This window comes from Scyliorhinus canicula, chromosome 14 (genome assembly GCF_902713615.1).
Source record: "Scyliorhinus canicula chromosome 14, sScyCan1.1, whole genome shotgun sequence".
In the NCBI taxonomy this organism is placed as follows: Eukaryota; Metazoa; Chordata; class Chondrichthyes; order Carcharhiniformes; family Scyliorhinidae; genus Scyliorhinus; species Scyliorhinus canicula.
This window is the reverse complement of record NC_052159.1, coordinates 14092270-14112597: the sequence shown is the minus strand read 5'-3', so window position 1 is coordinate 14112597 and position 20328 is coordinate 14092270.

The following is a 20328-nucleotide window of genomic DNA, read 5'->3' as shown; positions in this document are numbered from 1 at the left end:
CCATTTATTGCAAGGGAAACCATGTATAAAAATACTGAAATATTGCTGCAGATAAACAGGGCATTAGTTAGGCCGCATCCGGTCTCCTTACTTACAAAGGACATAATTAGATTAGAAGCAGTTCAGAGAAGGTGTAGCCGACTGACTCCTGGGATGAAAGAGTCATCTTAAGAGGAAAATTAGGTTGGGTCTATACCCATTGCATTTTAGGAGGATGAGAGGTGATCTGAGTGAAACATAAAGGTACTTGACAGGATGGGAGGATGTTTCCCCTCTTGTCGGAATGGCGGCGGTTTAAATGTCAGGGGTCTCCCACTTAAGACTGATTTGAGAAGAATTACTTTCTCTCAGAGGGTTTTTAGTCTGTGGAGTTCTCTACCCCAGAGAGCAGTAGAGGCTATGGGTAATTTTCATGTACTCAAGGCTGAGTTGGACAGATTTTTGATCGACGAGGGGGGTCAAAGGACATGGGGGTGTCATTGAGGTCACAATCAGATCAGCCATTGTCATCTAAAAAATGGCCAAGGCCCGAAGGACTGAATGGCCTACTTCCACTCCCAATTCTTGTGTTACTGTGCATCTCTAATTGCCTGAGAGAAGGTGGTGGTGAGTCGCCTCCTTGAACCACGGCAACTCTGTTTGATGTAGATACACCCTCAGTGCTGTTCGGGATGGTATTCCAGGGTTTGATGCAAAGGCAGTTGAATGAACAGCAGCTCTGGCGTGTTTCTAAATGAGCAGAAAAATAAGCCCTCAGTCTCGCCTCTCATCAAGACGGAACCTTTAAAGTCTACCCAAATTCAGCTTGGGCCCTGTATTTAGCTTCTGGATGAGGCCTGGATGCACAATATTGTGACGAAAAAACAAAGGTTGAGGTTTTACGGTGCCTCCCACAGTGGGAACCAGCGTGGCGGGAAAGAAAAATTTGGAGAGGCAGCCAAAACTTGGACGGGACTGGGAAAATCCCAGCTGCGTAAGGAGGGACCAGAAAATTCCCCCCAAAGATTCTATGGATCTCACCCAAAACAAGTTACAATATTCCCTGTGTTGACTATTGCTAGTGAAACTATAAATCAACACAACTACAAGAAACCTTGACACTAGTTTAATGTTACCAGCAGCACACGACAACAAGAGGATGTCTTCCTTGGCAGTTTGAGCTGTCACAATGCAACCAGAGGAAATTGGCCACAGAATGCACACTGTGGGGGCGGGGGGGGGGATTCGAACCTGAATTCGCCGCGAGTGTAAACGGGAACACAGGGTGCAAAATCCCACGAGGCTCAAGATGCAAGATTCTCGCCGGTAAGATCTCGTTTCCCAATTGGCCCCGCCCCTTGCCGGTGACATAACAACCAAATCTCAATACATTTTAACACATTAACATATTATTAAAAGCTTCCCAGCCATATTATCCCCCTCCCTCTCACTAAATATTCATACCTCGCTGACATGGTATCACCTTGGCGAGGTACACAACAGGAATGGGAATCAGTTGAGGAGAACCCATTGAGGAAGCCAAGGTAAGTATGGCCCCCCCGGGGGGGGGGGGGGGGGGGGGGGGGAGGTATATGCCCAGGCAGTGCACTGGCACTGCTCCCAGACAGGCAGTGCCAACTTGTGCCGTGGGCAGTGCCAGGTGTGGACCCTTTTGGGAGCCCCATTGAAGGGAGGGGGCATCCCCTTATGTGTGCTGGTGGGGGGGGGGGGGGGGGGAGGATGCCTGTAAGGGGGGGAGTGACCCAATACTTGTGCGGTGGGGAGGGAGGGAGAGAGAAAGCCCTCGATACTTCTGTGGTGTTGACCTAATGATTGTGGCGGGGGAATTGGTCCTCCATGCCCGCGTGAGGGAAGTTTCTTCATAACGCTGGTCGGGGCGCCCTGTAAAGATGGTGTTCCAATCTAAGGTCGGCTCTGTCAGGCCCAGCCCCACCAAGTGCCAGAAAATCAGGTCTAAAAAGCCGGCAGTGCATCTGGAGTGATACACGCCGGTTTTCAGTCAGAGCCTAACACTCCGACAATTTGGGAGAAAACATTTTCGAATTGTTACTTCACAGAAAAGCGTGGAAATTAATTGCCTCAGGGGGAGGCCACATAAATAGCAGCAAAACCATTATTTTTGTGTTGAAGGACACATGCTGGTCAGGCCACTGAGAGACCTTCACAGCTCTTTCTCAAACAGCACTTTGGGGTCACTTGCGTACACCTGAGCAACTGGAGAGAGCTTTGGATTTAATAGTCCATCTAGTTTATGGCAACTCTGTGGGTGCAGCATTCCCTCAGCACCTCATTGGAGCGCATCCCGATTCTGGAGTGGGGTTATGGACCCACTGTCGAGTCAAGTCGACACAATATTCAGTTTGATCGCTTCGTGTAGGCTCAGTGAGTAATTTGTGCGACACTGGCCTTTACCGAGCAGACAGGCTCAGTCCCTGCACAATGTTGACCTCGTTGACATAATGCAGGCTGGCGAGTGAGAAACTAGATTAGGATTAATTAGGTGCCGACCAGGCGCAGCTGATGCAGAGTGGTCAGTGAGGACACGCTCATTCTCACCACTGCCACAGTTGACTAGCCGTGCTTTTCCAAGCTGACACATGAAGAAAATTTAAACTGCAAGTTGCATCCCACAATGCGTTACTTGTGTTGCGCACCGCTTTATGGGGCTGCGATGTGTTCATTCCAATAAAGCAATTTTCATATGATTGAGCTCATTTTTGCTCCCTTGTTATCAGTGATTTCACAGGTTTCCTGGCTGCTCGATGTAATCAGTGCAGGATCAGACTTTCAAGTGGTTTGTCATCAGTTACAATTGATAGCCCTGTGCAGAAGAACCCCAGTATTGCACTGCCTGGGAAGAGTCTATGATTGCAAAATAATTCGCTGATTATGCACGAGCTACAGTATAAAGCATTGGTTCCACGTGCTGCTGTAGCCTGCGGTTGTCATCAACTATTTCTGCAGCCCCCCAACCCCCCACCACCGTACCCCTCCATTTATCTCCTTCTCCTGAAGACTTTCGCTCATACACTTCCACAAGCCCTCTCTTTAAGTGGCCATCCATCAGACATTTTCCCAGGCATTGATGTTCCAATTTCAACTGTGCCCCACCTGCAGCAAACACTTGGTGGAAAATGGGCAAAGGTGGGGGGGGGATGGGAGGTGTTAAAAAGAGGGGCAGCGGCGGCTTACCCCCCCCCCCCCCCCTGGTCCTGCTGCCTCCCCCGTGGGGTTGCGAGGGCAAACTCAGCAAATTGAATTAGGTTTCGTCTTTTGGTTTCATTTATGACTTCATTATGGTTTCATTTTATGACTTGCTGCGGATCGTAAAAAGCCCTAGAATTGCACAAAGCTTTAGTTTGAAGCTATTTCTTTTGTTGATTTAAAAAAAATTAAAACTCCTAATGTTTCCAATTGTGATCATTACTGTGGAAATATGACGGGCGGGATTCTCCGTCCCGCCATACCCATTTCCGGTGCGGATTTTCCGTTCCCGCTGCCGGCCAATGGGGTTTCCCATTGAGGGCCACCCCATTGAGGGCCATCCCATTTCTTCCCCTGGTCATGTGAGTGCCCCTTTAAGGAAGGTTTGGTCTCTTATCATGTGACTTGTAGCACGGCTTCAGTGATGTCATTTTGTGGGTGGAGCTGGGCTGTGGCTGTCAGGTGAGAGGGTTTTCCTTTGGTTTGAGTTTTCGTTTCGTTGCTGTGGACTGCAGAAGGAAGAAGCATTTTTTCCCTGTTTTCATTTTAAAAGCTGTTCCAGTGAAAAACACATTGGGTGTGGCAAACTGCCGTGGTAATTTTAAAGTTAGAGGTGTTTTACTGAAGGAGTTTGAAACTGCTGGTTGAAACTGGATCAGAATCTCAGGGAAAGGACCCGTCCCAGTCAAGTGAGAATACAGTGTGCTGGGAAACGCCCTTGGTTTATTGGATTTTGTTATTAAATTGAAACAGTTAAAGTGGGAATTCATTAAGTGTTATATACGTAGATTACTATAGCTGTTGTGCTGTCTTTATGTTTGTAATTGATAAAAACATTCTTGCTGTGTTTATATATATATCTATATATGCTTATATATAGATGTTATAACCTGCCTGCTTACCATTGGCTGGGGACTAATGACAATGCCACAATCCTGTGGGAGTATGAGCTTCCCCAATGAGGGGGGAGCGGATAAATCATTAGCAGACTCCCTGCATAAATAAAGCTGGCCAGTTTGGAACCAGCAGAGAGAGAGAGGAGTTAGCTGCAAGGGAAGTTGCTGCTGTTGTATATATATGTTATTGTAAATAAATGTTATTTCTTTGTATCCTGAAGACTTGTGCTGGATTCCTCGTGGCCCTCACAAAAATAGACATATATATGTATATATGTTAACTACGTTCTTAGAAAAAACCTTGCTATGATTAAAGTGTCTAGCAAGTGTAATGAATCACACCTGAAGCGAAGGCTTTTGTGCTCATGCAAGCCAAATTCAACATCAAGGTTATAGGTCAGGTGAACTTCATCATACACTTTGGAGTTTCAAAGCCCTGCCCCATAACTCCCAGAGATCTTTAAAACATTTCAACATTAGATGTGAATCTGAGATTGGAGAGCACTGAACTATCCCAATTGTGCTAAGGACTACACTGACCACAAGTTTGGGATTGAATAAAATGAAAGTCGCCAATAATCGCCGAGGACCAGAGGCTGCTTCCCCACATTTGAGAGAGAGCTGACTGGTGGTGATTTAACCTCAGCGTCACCACACCTCAGGTGAGGAAAAAGGTTGAGAAGGCCGGGGCCTTCATGGATAACCTCAACCGGTACGGGGATTTAACCTGTGCTTGTTAACATCGCTGCACATCGCAAATCAGCCATCCAAGATAACCGAGCCCCGAGTTGGAGATTATCAGTCAGGCGCTCAGTGTGGATTATTTGCCAAGCCAGAAGCGACAGCTAAACATAGGACACTTCCATTTGCAAACAAAACCAACACGTTCTTGTCTTGTGCCTTTTTCAGCTGGGGGAACAGCTGAAGGAAAAACAGAAAATGCTGGACAATCTCAGCAGGTCTGACAGCACCTGTAGAGAGAGAAGAGAGCTAACGTTTCGAATCTGGGTGACTCTTTGTTAAAGTTAGAAATAGGATGTGTTTTAGCCCGCACAAGACCTACCAGGATGGATCAATTAGCCTCCCCATGAGCCTTGTAGAATACGAGTGTCCCCACTGAGGGGCAGGGTACCATCAGCGGAGTTAAGGATTCTGATATAAAAGCGGGCCCAGATGGGAGCTGAACAGGACGGTCCTGGCTGAATCTTGAAATATATAGGGCTGGATTCTCCGATTTTGAGGCTATTTCCAGAGGAAGTGTCTGGTTTTATAACAAAAAAGTTAGTACCTGTTTAGGAAAAATCAAGGGAGCCATGGCTAAAATACAAGTAGATCCTGAAGCACAGCCTAAATACTTTCGGACATGCCTGGTCCCCGATGCACTGCTGGCGAAGGTTGAGGCAGAGCTCAGCTGACTAGAAGGCCTCGGGATCATTCGGCTGGTAAGATTCACTGATTGGGTAGCATCTGCAGTTCCCGTCTTTAAACTGGACAAAACTGTTCGAATTTGCGGCGATGATAAATTCACAGTGAATAGGGCCTCCCGATTGGATAGGTAACCGATGCCGTGAATCAAAGATCTGTATGTGAAATTGACTGGAGGTCAGTCGTTTACAAAACTTGGTATGAGCCATGCATATCTCCAACTGAAATTATACCCTGAGTCCAGACGATGCTTGGCAATAAATATCCACGGGGCCTTTATGAGTTTATTAGATTGCCGTTCAGAGTGTCGTCGGCTTGCACCAATTTTCAACACGTCATGGAAAACATTCTGAGGTGGCTGCCACGTGTGGTGGTTTATTTGGATGACGTATATTGGTCTCCGGGTACGACAGAGCGAGAGCACCTGAGCAACTTGGACAAGGTGGCCCTCTGTTTTTCAGAGACAGGCATCCACCTCAAAAGAGAGAAGAGCGTCTTCCATGCCAGGGTGGTCATTTTCTTAGGGTACCCTGTGGAGTGGGATAGACTACATCCGGTAGAAGAAAAGGTGTGAGTGATTCTATGGAGTGATTTCTGGAGCTCGTGAATTATTGTGGAAAATTAATTCCTGAACTCTCAGCCTTGCCACCGCCCCTGCACATCCTGCTAAAGAAAAACCAGGAATGGGCGTGGAGAGCACTACAGGAAGAGGCGTTTGCTTTGGCAAAAAGGCAATTGACTTCATCCGGCCTGCACTACAATAAAAATGAAATGAAAATCACTTTATTGTCACGAGTAGGCTTCAATGAAGTTACTGTGAAAAGCCCCTAGTCGCCACATTCCAGCGCCTGTTCGGGGAGGCTGGTACAGGAATCGAACCGTGCTGCTGGGCTGCTTTAAAAGCCAGCGATTTAGCTGAGTGAGCTAAACTGGTAGTTACATGCGATGCCTTGCCACATGGTATTGGCGCTGTGTTGTCACACCGTATGGACGATGGTAGAGAGTGACCAATTGCATTCACCTCCAGAAGACTGGCCACAACAGCAAAAGTATGCACACATTTTCACAGTCAAATAGAATGAGGCAGCCAAGCAAGTTGATACAGGACAGTACGCTAGCACAGTTGTCACCAATATGGCTTCACAGCGCCAGGGTCCGAGGTTTGATTCCCCGCTTGGGTCTTTATCTGTGCGGAGTCTGCACATTCTCCCTGTGTCTGCATAGGTTTTGTCTGTGTGCTCCGGTTTCCTCCCACAAGCCCTGAAAGACGTTAACTAATTTGGACATTCTGAATTCTCCCTCAGTGCACCCGAACAGGCGCCAGAATGTGGCGACCAGAGGCTTTTCATAGTAACTTCATTGCAGTTGTAATGTAAGCCTACTTGTGACAATAAAGATTATTATTATAATGAAGCTGCTGATTGCTTGATTGATTAATTTTATTGTCACATGTACCGAAGTGCAGTCAAAGTATTTTTCTGCGGCCAAGGGAACATATACAGTATGTACATAGTAGACAAAAAGAATAATCAACAAACTACATTGTAAAATTCCTCTTATCTCTCGCTTATGAATAAGGGGCGGGATTCTGTGAAAACCGACAGGGTGAGCAACTCCGGCGCGAAGGAGTGCGTGAACCAGTCCAGCGTCGGGCCGCCCCAAAGCCTTCATGGGCTAGGTCAGACCCGGAGTGGCTTGCACCATGCCAGCCGGCGTGGAAGGGGCTTGGCGCCATGCCAACAGGCGCTGAAGGGTCTCCGCCGGCCGGCACAAGTTGGCGCATACGCGGGAGTGCCAACATGTGCTGGCGTCTTCCCAACGTATGCGCAGGGAGGTTCATCTCCACGTCGGCCGACGGGGCTGTTACAGCGGCCGACATGGAGGAATAGAGTGCCCCCATGGCACAGGCCCACTCGCGGATCGGTGGGCCCCAATCACGGGCCAGGCCACTGTGGGGGCACCCCCTGGGGACAGAACCCCCCCGCACACCTCCATGGAACCTGGAGGCCGCCCGCAGAGCCAGATCCCGCCGGTACGTACCTGTTGTAATTTACGATGGCGAGACCGGCCGTAAACGGGCTGCCAACGGCCCCGACCGGCATGGCGCGATTCCGGCCCCACCAAACCCCAGCGCCGGAGAATTCGGCAGCCGGCGGGTGCGGGATACACGCCGACCCCGGCGATTCTCCGACCCGGCGGAGGGTCAGAGAATCCCGCCGAAGGTCTCAGTCCGGTTGAATAGGTGTATAAAGCACTCTTTATTTCCTTAAGAATTCGTTTGGTACTTCTGCACAAAATTAAATCGACAAACTTTCTGCGACTACATTGAAATGTCCTTGAGACTGAAGAATGAATGCAAAAAACTTCTAAATAGTACTGACTCCAGATTTACAAATTAAAAGTCATTTCAACAAAAGGCCTTTTGAAAAGTAATTTTCACAAATGCTTCAAGGATCTCGAATGGCTAAAATTCTTCTCTCTAATCAGTCATACTGATCACATTCTTCAGGGAATGCTTATCTGGGTTTAGCCCCTTACGTAGTTTCATTGGTTCTCATTCTCAGCTGAAGCATTCTGATATATTCACCAATGTTACATAAAATTCACCAATGTCCATCAAATTAATTAAATGTCTATGTGGATCTGTCATGTATGACATTTCGACACAGATCAGGTGCTTGCACTAACCTTGCTTTTGATACATTTTTATTATTAAACGTATTGTGGAACAATGACCCATTCATTCTGAAGGCCTTATGAAAGTTTCTTGAGAACAATATTGAGCGGGATTCCCCAACCTCCCCCCAGGAGGTTCATCACATGAATCGCGCAACCCAGCTCTGACGCCAGGACGCCCTTCTCCAATGCGTGCCAAATGGGGCGCCCGCTCATGGCCGGATGCCATGCCGGCGCCAGTCTAACACAGTATTAAACAGCGTCAACCAGTCGTGCTGGCTGATGCTGCAGGAGCAGGTGGTGACGGCGTGGAGCGGCCCCGGGGGTGGGCGGAGGCGGGGGGGAGGGGGGGCGCATGGGGCCGCACGTCACACGCACCGGAGCTCAACTTCTATCCCAACACCCCTCACACACACTGGCACACAGTCCCCCGCCCCACCCCCGTACGCATCGGACAGAGTACAGAGGCAGCTCACATAGGTGTGGAATGTGTTTAATAACAGACGTCCTGCACATGTGCCCTAGCCCATTTAACTATTCTGTGCCCTGCACCCGTGCAAACTTACCCATCAGTGTCTACCTTTCTGGCCTTACGAGCCATATGACTTTGTCTCGGTGTTCCCCCAGACGGTACAGCAGAACTGGAGGTGGATGTGTTGTTCCTCGTGTCTTAATAAAGCTCGTAGTCTCAAAGGTGGAGAAGATGCTTTATTGTGAATTCGTTCTCTCTTCAGAGCTTAACTTACGGCTACCTCAAATGCTGCCTGCCTGTGTGTCTGTGTCCTGCTACGAGTTCTGCCTTCCGTGAAGTGTGTCCTCACTTCCTGTCCCTGTGTATTTATAGCTCTCCAGTGCTCCCTCTAGTGCTTGCTCAGTTGTATTGCATCTACTCAGATCTACAATCACCACATCCCCCTTTTTTCTTTACATATTTTCTGTACATCGTTAAAGAAAATTGTACAAAACAGTTACTTATGATATGTGTATCTATACAAGTGATGGTGCTATTGCATATTTTACAAAGCCAATTTATATTTATGAGTCCACTCTTAATAAAAACATTTATGAGTCCAAACTTGATGAATTTGCTTTATGAAGATGCTTTATTTTGAATTTGTTCTCTCTTCAGATCTTAACTTACGGCTACCTCAAATGCTGCCTGCCTGTGTGTCTGTGTCCTGCTACGAGTTCTGCCTTTTGTGAAGTGTGTCCTCACTTCGCTGATGCTCTCAGCAATGGCCTGCTGGGACTGGGCCAGGCTGTTGAGCACCTCTGCGATGTTCAGCTGGCCCTGGCTCATGGCTGCCTGTGAGACGGCAGCCATGTCCTGGGCTGCAGAGGCCGCATGCACAGATAGCCCCAGGCCTTGCAAACTCAGTTCCATGCCCGATACCGTTGCCACCATTGTCTCCACTGAGGACGCCACCCATGCGTTGTTGGCCTGTGTGACACTCATAACCGGCACCATTTCCTGCTCCAGGACGCGGATGCACTCCTGCACTTGCGTCTGCAGCTGCTGGAAACCGGCCGACACCTTCTCACGCCCCTGGGTCCCCGACTGCATCGGGTCTATGGGTGGGCTGCGGAACTCCATGAACCCGGGACCCGTCTGGGCGGCAGATGTTTGCCGGGGCTGGGCTGCCCTCCGACCGTCCGGCCCCTCGGCTGCTCCTACCTCCACCTGCTGTACCGGAGCGGCTGTGTGGTGCGCACCAGTTAGTGTCCCAGAAGCCTCATCACTAACATGGCCAACCGAGGTGAGAGTATCTGCGGTGGCGGAGGGTGCAGGGGACAGCTGTGACGCAACCTCAGTGTCTTCATCGGACCGGCGGTCGGGGGTCCCCTGGGGTGCCATATCCTGTATGTCCGTCCCCTCCGTGGTGGTGTCATGTTGTGTTCTTTCATGTCTGTCTGTGCCCTGTGTGCTAGTGTCCTGTGTCATTGTGTCATCACTGGACTGGGCCGGAAGGCTGTTGTTGGAGCTGCCTTCCCCATCGCTGCTAGAGTCCCTGTGGGCTGGCCACCCAGGCGCTGGCCGGGGGCGGAGTCTGCCAGGTGCTCCGGGTCTGTCACCGCGTGGCCCTGCAACACACAATACACCATCATTGTTAGGCAGGTGGAGGGGGGTATGGGTCGCGGTATGGAGTGAATGGACAGTGCTGAGGGGAGAGTGCTGAGGGGAAAGGGCTGAGGGGAGAGTGCTGAGGAGGAACGGCTGAGGGGACAGTGCTGAGGGGAGAGTGCTGAGGGGAGAGTGCTGAGGGGACAGGGGCCAGGCAGGGGGGAATCTCACTTGGTGGTGCGGCCCCGATCTCTGGTGAGGGGCCGCAAGTCAGGTTCACCCCCTCCGTTTCGGGCACGCTCTTGTTGGTTATGGGCGTTCTTCTCCTGGGGGAGGCGGGGGGGAGGTTTGACAGCATTGTCAGGCGGTCCCATGAATGCGGTTGGATCGATGTTGGCATGCGTGCATAGGGCACACAGCCAACACGGCTTGCATGGGTGGCTGCAGCCATACAGGTCACGGCTGTGGTTGTACCATCCCCCTGTGGGGTAGGGGTTTGGTGCCATGGGTACATTGCTGGGTACTCACACTGGCTGCCCTCAGTAGGTCGTTGAGCTTTTTGCGACACTGCTCGCCAGTCCTGGGTGTCACCGCGATGGCACTGACGGCCGCGCCCACTTCCCTCCACAGACGGCAGGCCACGTTGGGTGGACCCTCTGGCCAGGTCCAGGGTGTCTCCTTGAGGGCGTCCAGGCGCGTGTCCAGGTTGTGGTCGGTGAATCGGGGCGCTGCTCGGCATGGCGCAATGTTGCTCCATCGGCGGCCTGCGCGCTCGCGTCGCCTTATGTGCGCTGCGGAGCCGCGTTGATTGCATGGCGCTGCTCTGAGGCTGGCCCCCACGCTTTCCGTCGCGCCCCTGCTAACCCCTTGTACGCCACAGAATGGTGTCCCGGATTGGGCACCGATCACGGAGTGAAAAACTCCCGTTTTGACACCGGCGCCGACACTCTGCCGTTGGAGCAGAGAATCGCGCCCATTAGCTTTGGCCAGCAATTCTCATATCTCTATCTGAAACGATGGCCGGGATTCTCCGAGCCCGTGCAGGGTCGGAGAATCTCCGGAGGGGCGGAAAATTCCTGCGACGCCGGGCCACCGATTCTCTGGTGACCGGAGAATCGACGCCAATCGCACCCGCGCAGTCGCCGCAGCGCCGCTCGGTGTGTTGGTCGTTCTGGGTGAGTGTGCTTAACACTCACTTAGCTCTGTTTCTCGTTCTAAGCTCTGGAGTCGCCAGGTGCCGTTAAGACACCGCCACAAGCTTCAAGGTGAAGTTCAAAGCAATAAAACCATACACCAATTAGTAAGTCCAAACAACTAGAGTTTATTATAATACAATTATAATAACTACCCATGCACACGCTAAATGATTAAACTTACTCCTACCGCTAAACAACTAATACTTATCTCGAAGGAACTGCGAGGTCAGGGAACAAGGCCTCTTGCTCTGCTCTGGTCTGCAGACTTCAGATTGCTATCAATTGCCAAGGGTGTCAGGAGTGCCTATGTCTGGTTGCGGTCGTCGTCGTTAGGCACTTACTTGTTGGTGGCTGCTGCTCGACGGCTGTAGTAGAAGACAGGAGCCCGGAGACAGGAGACTGAACCATGTGTGGGACCTTTCTTTTATAGGTCCCAGCGGATCTGCGCCCCTTTGGGCGGACTCCCTTACCTGCTTGGAATCGATTGGGTCTCTTCCCAATCGATATGTTTGAACCCCCCAATCCTAGGGCAGTTCCTTGGTTGCTGGGGCGGTTCTTGGGACCGATTGTTTTGGGCTTCTCTGGCGCCACAGGGTCTGGCCTTCCATAGAATGTATCGATTTGTGCCTAACTTGTGTCCATTGTATCTGGGACTCGCCCGGTATTGCCTCATTAGTATGTTAACCTGTTTTTCTTTCACAGTGCTGTCTGGTCTCTGCAGCAGTCAAAACCGGTTTCTGCAGTTGTCCCAACGCACAATTGCCTTGCAAGCTGCTTGCTTTCCAACATGTCCATTTTCCCTGCATTCTTTGCAATCTTCCATTTTGTGTTGGGCAGTGGCCACCCCAGGTGGCTACAGGTGGCCGCTGAAATAGGCCCTCGCGGCGACTCTCTGCAGGCAACCAGCCGAACCCCTGCCGGCGTGGTTTACATCTGGGACCATCTGGCGGGTGCTTGGGCCCGCGATCGCGGTGGCGGTCCTGGTGGGGGGGGGGGGCAGGGGGAATCTATTCCCGGGGGGGCCTGAGTGGTGGCCAGGCCCGCGATTGGGGGCCACCGAGTGGCGGGCCATCGCGACCTGAGGGGACCTACCTTCCTCCACGCAGGCCCGCTGTGTGGGTCTGCCATGTCGGCGGCGCCCGGGCCGAAGTGGGCCGCCGCGCGCATGCACGGACCCGCTTGCTGCCGCCGTGCGCATGCGCGGCCAAGCGGTCTGGACAGCAGGGCCCCGCGGGCAGCCAGAGCTGCGGGACGCACGCCAGGTCCCTGCTAGCCCCCTGGAAAACGAAGAACCAGCCTGGTCTTGCGAGGAAAAAGTCAAGAGTGTTTCTCGCCCGTTTTCCAGCGGGCGTGAGCACGTAGTCCCCAAAAGGGAGAATCCCGGCCTACGACTTTGGCTTTATGGATATTCCATTTTCTGTCCAAGTGCTGAATTTAAAAGTTATGCTGCATCAATTCAATTCTTGGTCCAAAATAAATCAATGAAGCAATTTGTAAATTAATAAATCTGTAATCTATCCTAAATCAACAAATAAGTAAGTGCTCATCCTTCCAACATACCCATGGTAGGCAGGAAGGGATTTCTGATCAGCCATGTTGGGTATGGGGTGATGCACCTCAAGCTGGAACTACTTGTCTCTCTCTCTCTCTCAAACAGAGAGAGATGCCTGCTGTCACTCACAGACTATGGCTAATTGCAGTGAAATGGGGGCTTCTTGGGTTACTTACCGTCCCGGTAGGTTATTTACGCCACCTCCTCCTCCTCCACCCCTTTTACATGGCTGTAAGCATGCCATTAAAATAGAGGATTGAGAGTGGGAAATTGGATCTTGTGAGATGTCATAAAGCATCCGAAGCAGTGAGGAGGAATCTTGGACTTTTCCCCTCGGGTAACTGATCCTTGACATGTAAAACTGGTCTTGATGTAAAAACTCAGATCAGCCAAGCTCTGCATATTGACGATTGTAACCTGCTGGGCAATGTGCCCCAGTGGCAGGCTTTTCGAAATGAACCATCCTGGGAAGACTTTTACTTTGATATGTGAAAGCTCGCAATGATTTGTCTGATTCATTTCCAGGATTTGGGTGTCGCTGGCTAGGCCAGCATTTATTTATTTATTTTATTTAAAAAAGAAAAATTTAGAGTACCCAATTCATTTTTTCCAATTAAGGGGCAATTTAGCATGGCCAATCCACCCAGCTTGCACATTTTTGGGTTGTGGGGGCAAAACCAACGCAAACATGAGGAGAATGTGTAAACTCCACACAGACAGTGACCCAGAGCCGGGATTGAACCTGGGACCTCGGCACCGTGAGGCCGCAGTGCTAACCCACTGCACCACCGTGCTGCCCTTAGGCCAGAATTTATTGCCCATCCCTAATTTCCCTTCAGAAGGTGGTGGTGGTGAGCCACCTTCTTGAACCACTGCCGTCCCTGTGTTGTAGATACACCCACATTGTTGTTCAGGAGAAAGCTCCTGGATTTTGACCCAGTGACAGAGAAGGAACGGCTGATATATTTCCAAGTCAGTGTGGTGATTGTCTTAACGTTTTCAGTGACATTTTATTCTGGAAATAAGTTTTTAAAAAGACTGTAATTTCGCATTGCGAAGGAGATTCCTTAATATCTAAACGATCACGGACATTTTTCTTTGAGGCAGTCAGAACTCTGTGCAAAGATCTGCTTGTCCATTCCACTCTGGGTGAAATCATTTTAGATTTATTTTAACGAAGAAAGGGAACAATAAAGAATGCACTTACATTCATGTTTCACTTATGACCATAAGACCATGAGACATAGGAGTAGAATTAGGCCATTCGGTCCGTCGAGTCTGCTCCGCCATTTAATCATGGCTGATATTTTTCTCATCCCCATTCTCCAGCCTTCTCCTCATAAAACCCTGATCCCTTTATTAATCAAGAACCTATCAATCTCTGTCTTAAAGACGCTCAGTGAATTGGCCTCCACAGCCTCCTGCAGCAGTGAGTTTCACAGATTACGACATTCTGATGTGCTTCACAGTCAATGCTTAGAAAGTGAAGTGTTACAATCATAAAATGAAACAGTACAGAAGGAGGGCCATTCAGCCCATCACACTTGTGATGGTTCTTTGAAAGAGTTATTCAGTCAGCCCCTACAACTTTCTTTTCATGTATTTATCCAATTCTGTTTGCGATTGAATCTTCCGCCATTCTTTCAGGCAGGTTGACTGTCACAACTCGCTGTGTGAAAAATAATTTATCGCCATTTCACCTTTGGTTGATTTGTCAGTGATTTGAATTCTATGTTCTCCCAATCTACCTTCCCAACTGTCCACCATTTTGAACACCTCTATTACTGTCCTGTTCGCAACCCCTGCTTCAAGAAGAACAATCCCAGTTTATCTGGCTCTGCTCCTTTACAGCAAGTTGTGATTCTCAACTTGTGCACAGGCAGCAGTGAGGTGAATGGTCAATTACTCAGAGTTTGATCGTGTTGATTGGAGGAACGGGTGTAGGGCAGAAATCCCTGATCAATGGCGACATGGGATCCTTTTCAAGCACCAGACCTCGACTTAACCTCTCGACCTAAAGCTGGTGGCAATGGGAGGTTACTGGTTGGCATTGCAAGCTTTACACTTGGCGCAAGTTAACAATCTATCCTGCCTCAGCCCATTGCCCACTCACCTCTGAGGCAGCAGGCTGTGGGTTCAAGGTACATTCCCAAGGCTTGAGTGCAGAATATAGGCTGACACCGCACAGCAGCGCTGAGAATATGTTGCATGGTTGGAAGAGCTGCTTTCTGGATGAGGTGTTTTACCAGTGTGGGGTACTTACTCTGAGGTGAACGTAAAAGAAGGGGCCACATTTTTAAAAAGAGCAGAGCGTACTCTCTCTATTGAAAGGGGCAACAAAGAGTTCACGCCAAGTAGGTGAAAACAAAAACTTACTTTATTTTACAATGACACTTATTTACAGCTACAGTAGTTTTCCACTGGGTCTTCTCTAGTCGGTGCCTGACCGGCCGACTCTATTTATACAAAGCTCAGTACTGTCCCGCGTTCCCTTATCAGGGGAGCTTGTATTCTGCAAGATCCACAGGGTCGTTAATGATCACTCTTCGGTAAGACCCGCTGCGGGTTATAATGTCCTGGACAATATTTATCTCTCTGACAAAATCATTAAAACTGATTACCTGGTCATTATTGCATTGCTGTTTGAGGGAGCTTGCTGTGCAACTATTGGATGCCACAATTCCTGCATGAAACAGTGGCTACGCTTCAAATTGTCAGTAAATGACTTTGGATGTACAGAAGTTGTGAAAGACACTGTACAAATACAAATTCTCCCTTTTAAGTATACAATCATAGAATTTACAATGCAGAAGGAAGCCATTTGGCCCATCGAGTCTGCACTGGCCCCTGGAAAGAGCACCCTATTTAAGCCCATGCATCCACCCTATCCCAGTAACCCCACCCAATACTTTTTGGACACGAAGGGCAATTTATCATGGCCAATCCACCTAACTTGCACATCTTGGGACCGTGGGAGGAAACTCACGCAGACACGGGGAGAACGTGCAGATTCAGCACAGAGAGTGAGCCCTGCCGGGAATGGAACCTGGGACTCTGGAGCTGTGAAGCAACTGTGCTAACCACTGTGCTGCCACACCGCCCGAAGAAACTCAACTGGTTCTACGAGGTCCCATGCATTGTGCCTTCCATTCTGTAGTTCTTTGCGCTTACTGGGCGGGATTTTCCACGCCTCCCGTGGTGCGTTTTGTGGAGACAGCCTACCATTGGCGGGCGGCAGGATCTTCTGATGCCACCACTGCCAACAGGTTTCCCGTTCTATGCACACACCACAGCACCCCCCCCCCCCTCCCCTCCCCATGCCCCATTGCCCCTGGGAAACACGTGGCAGGGGTTCCCCAGCGGTGGGACTGGACGATACCGCTGGCAAGAATGGCCAGGAAATTCCAGCTGGTACTCTTACTCACTCTATCTCTTTCTCAATCAGGCATGAATGTCAAGCAGAATGATTAAAAAAGCTTTAGTTAGTCAATTGGTACGACACTCTGGGCTAGTGAGCAGCCGATTCCAGCCCTATGGGTCCTGGAGTCTAAACACAAGTGAATTAACCAATAATTCACACAGAATTCTCCAATTCTTTGTCCTTTGGCTGCCCAGTAATTTATAGTCCCCGGTTTTGTAAGTTGAAATACAATTACTGTTTATTTATGACAGAGTAAAGGTGAAATATGCCATAATTCCAATGGTATGATGGCAAGCTAACCTACCACTACCCCGCCTTTTACTGCCTCGTCCTCGACACACACACACACACACCAGACAAACAAACACAGAGGGATGGAATGGGGTATAAATAATAAGGGTTATAAACATAGAAAATAGAAGCTAAAGGAGGCTATTCGGCCCTTCAAGCCTGCTCCGCCATTCATTCTGATCATGGCTGATCACCAAGTACAATACCCTAATTCAGCCTTTCCCCCATATCACTTGATCCCTTTATCCCCAAAAGCTATATCGAATTCCTTCTTGAAATCACACAACGTTTTGGCCTCCACTACTTTCTGTGGTCATGAATTCCACAGATTAACCACTCTGGGTGCAGAATGTTCTCCTGACCTCAGTCCTAAAAGGTTCACCCCTTATCCTCAAACTATGGCCCCTAGTTCTGGACTCCCCCACCATCGGGAACAGTCTTTCTGAATCCACCCTGTCTAATCCTGTTAGGATTTTGTGAGTTTCTATGAGATCCCCTCTCACTCTTCTAAACGCCAATGAATATAATCCTAACCGACTTTGTCTCTCCTCATATGGCAGTCCTGCTATCCCAGGAATCAGTCTGATAAACCTTCGCTGCACTCCCTCCATAGCAAGAACATTATTCCTTAGCTCAGGTCACCAAAACTGCACACAATATTCCAGATGTGGCTTCATCAATGCCCTATACAATTGCAGTGGAAGATCTCTATTCCTATACACAGACCCTCTCACTATGATGGCCAACATACCATTTGCCTTCTTTATTGCCTGCTGTACCTGCACGCTTTTCAGTGACTGATGCACGAGGATACCAAGGTCTCGCTGAGTATCACTGTCAGTTTGTTTGATTGTCTGTTACACAATAGTCTTTACATAGCTTCCTAATGCGCGCAATGTTACATCTCATCCCACCGGTGTCCCAAGTAAATGACGAAGATGTAGACTGAGTGGTCATGTGCGAACATGGCGAGATGGCTACAAATGGGGATGGTTTAGCACAGTGGGCTAAACAGCTGTAAAGCAGAACAAGGCCAGCAGCGCAGGTTCAATTCCCATACCAACCTCCCCGAACAGGCGCCGGAATGTGGCGACGAGGGGCTTGTCACAGTAACTTCATTTTAAGCCTACTTGTGACAATAAGTGATTTTCATTTCATTTTTAATTTACACCCATTCAACTAATAATCTGCCTTCCTAATTTTGCTACCAAAGAGGATAACCTCACATTTATCCACATTATACTGCATCTGCCATGCACGTGCCCACTAACTCAGCCTGTCCAAATCCTATTGAAGCATCTCTGCATCCTCCTCACAGCTCACCCTCCCACCCAACTTTGATTCATCTGCAAATTTGGAGATAATACATTTAGTTCCCTCATCCAAGTCATTAATATATAAATGGGACAGTTCGAGTCATGGCATAGATCCCTGCGGTACCCCACAAGTCACTGCCTGCCAATCAGAAAAAGACACATTTATTCCAAACTTTTTATTCCTATCTGCTCACCAGTTTTCTATTCATCTCAAGACTCTACCCATATTCCCATGTGCTTTAACTTTACATATTTATCTGCTATGTAAGACCTTGTCAAAAGCCTTCTGAAAGTCTAAATAAACCACATCCACCAGTTCTCCCTCGTCAACTCTCCGAAGTTTCGGTAAAAATGGTTGCGTCCTTGCTTTCGAATTTGAATGCTTTGCAGTAAGCTGTCCTCCCAGCTGAGGGGCGAAACCACCAGTGTATAGTTTGTGACGGTCGTCTTGCAGAAAAATTCATTCAGTACTCACAGGCAGGAGGAGTTCTTCTGGAGATACACTTTAGCCTTCATTAAACTGGGCCTTAAACTCAAAGGTCCACAATTGAGACTACTTCTCTCATAAGGCTCTTTGTCTCGGACATAACCCAGCTTCCAGCCGAATTTTAATCGGAAACCTTTGTAGTTTCATTAAAATCACATCAAGCCTTACTGGGGGGAAAAACAGAGTTGTTGCACTGGATTTTGTAGGGGGAATTCAGCAGAACATTGAGAGAGAAGGTTCAGAGATGCTTCTTTCAGCTTCTGAACCAAAAGCGAAACGAAAACAACCCAGCTTTAGTGAGGTGACGGACACATTCCAGAGAAATCAGAACCAATCAGCACGGCCTATCAGCAAAGCCCAGCATTTTGAGCCCGTTCACTGGCCGCCAGCCAAGTCAGTCAAACTGGGTCATCGCTGTACTCTGCTGCCTGGATTAAAGGCAAAGCCTGCATTAAAGACACAGGTCCATTAGTCATCCATGGATAAAAACTGTGATAGCAGAAACGATAAAAGAAAGGGGAAAACAGGAACCAAACCGGGTTTGAACAGGAGAATCCTTGCACACTGAAGTGACTTCATTGAGTCTTTCTTCTAATAAGTGGATGATGCATCAAACTGAAGAGTGAGCTTTTAGCAGTGAGAATCAGAGCCTAAATCTCAGCAAATATTGAATCATCGTGTCACTTTTCATCTGAACATTGCAACAACACAGTTTTGATTGTTACCAAAGAAGTTACGTTTCTATAGGACACATTGAAAAGACTGGAACACATTACAAATGCCGGAAAGCAGAAATAATGGTAAGACAGCATGGTCAGAAATGTTAGCTTCTTTCTTGTCTTTACAGTCATCAGTTCACATTTTTTCATTTTAAAAGGAGACCTTGTAAATCTGGACTAACTAATGGAGGCATTGGTTGCGAACAAAATAAAATCCACATCTCATCCTTGCTTGTTGTGGACCTGATTCACACAACAGGTACATTGTGTTACCTTTTGAAAAGAAGGTACACTTTTTCAGGCAAGTGCTATCATACAATTTCCTGAAGGTTTCTGGCTGAATGTTGTTGCAGTTGATTGTGTTAATCCTACCACCAGCTGTAAAGCACTCAAACTCATTCAAAGAAAGGTACATTGAATCATTGAATTAAAAGGTACCCTTGCTTTTCGATAGTGGGCTGGATTCTCTAATCCTGCGGCTAAACCCAGCTTTACTTGCGGATACAGCCGAAGAATGGTCGGGTCTGTGGCGGCGCATGCTCACTGTGGCGACCGCGCCGTGCAACATGGTGCTGGCCGCGAGCGGACCCGGATTGCCAAAAAATGCCCCCCTGCAACCAGCCTTGCCACCCCCATCCACCAGTGACCCCCCCCCCCCCCTCCGCCAGCGGAACGACTCCTCCCAACTGTTGTGGTGTTAGACTCAGTCCGCAGCCGTCATGTGAGGTACCCGAACAGTCTGAGCACATGTGAGCGATGCCGTCGGGGATTCGGCCCATCAGGGGCAGAGCATCGGGGGAGGACCTCAGGTGACATCCCCGAGTACGACGTAAACGGGGATTCTCCAGCTGATCTGTCAACATGATTTTGGCGTCGGTGATCGGAAAATCCAGCCCCGTTTCTTTGAGGATGGCAGGGTATCCTTGGTGCTGTACTGCCAGTAATTATGGGATGAAACAGTACAGAAGGAGGCTATGTGGCCCATCGAGCTTGGGGCAGCATGATCTCATTAATCCTGTTCCTCTGCTCTTTCCCCAGAGCCCTGTAACATTTTACTCTTTGGGTACTTACCCAATTCTGTTT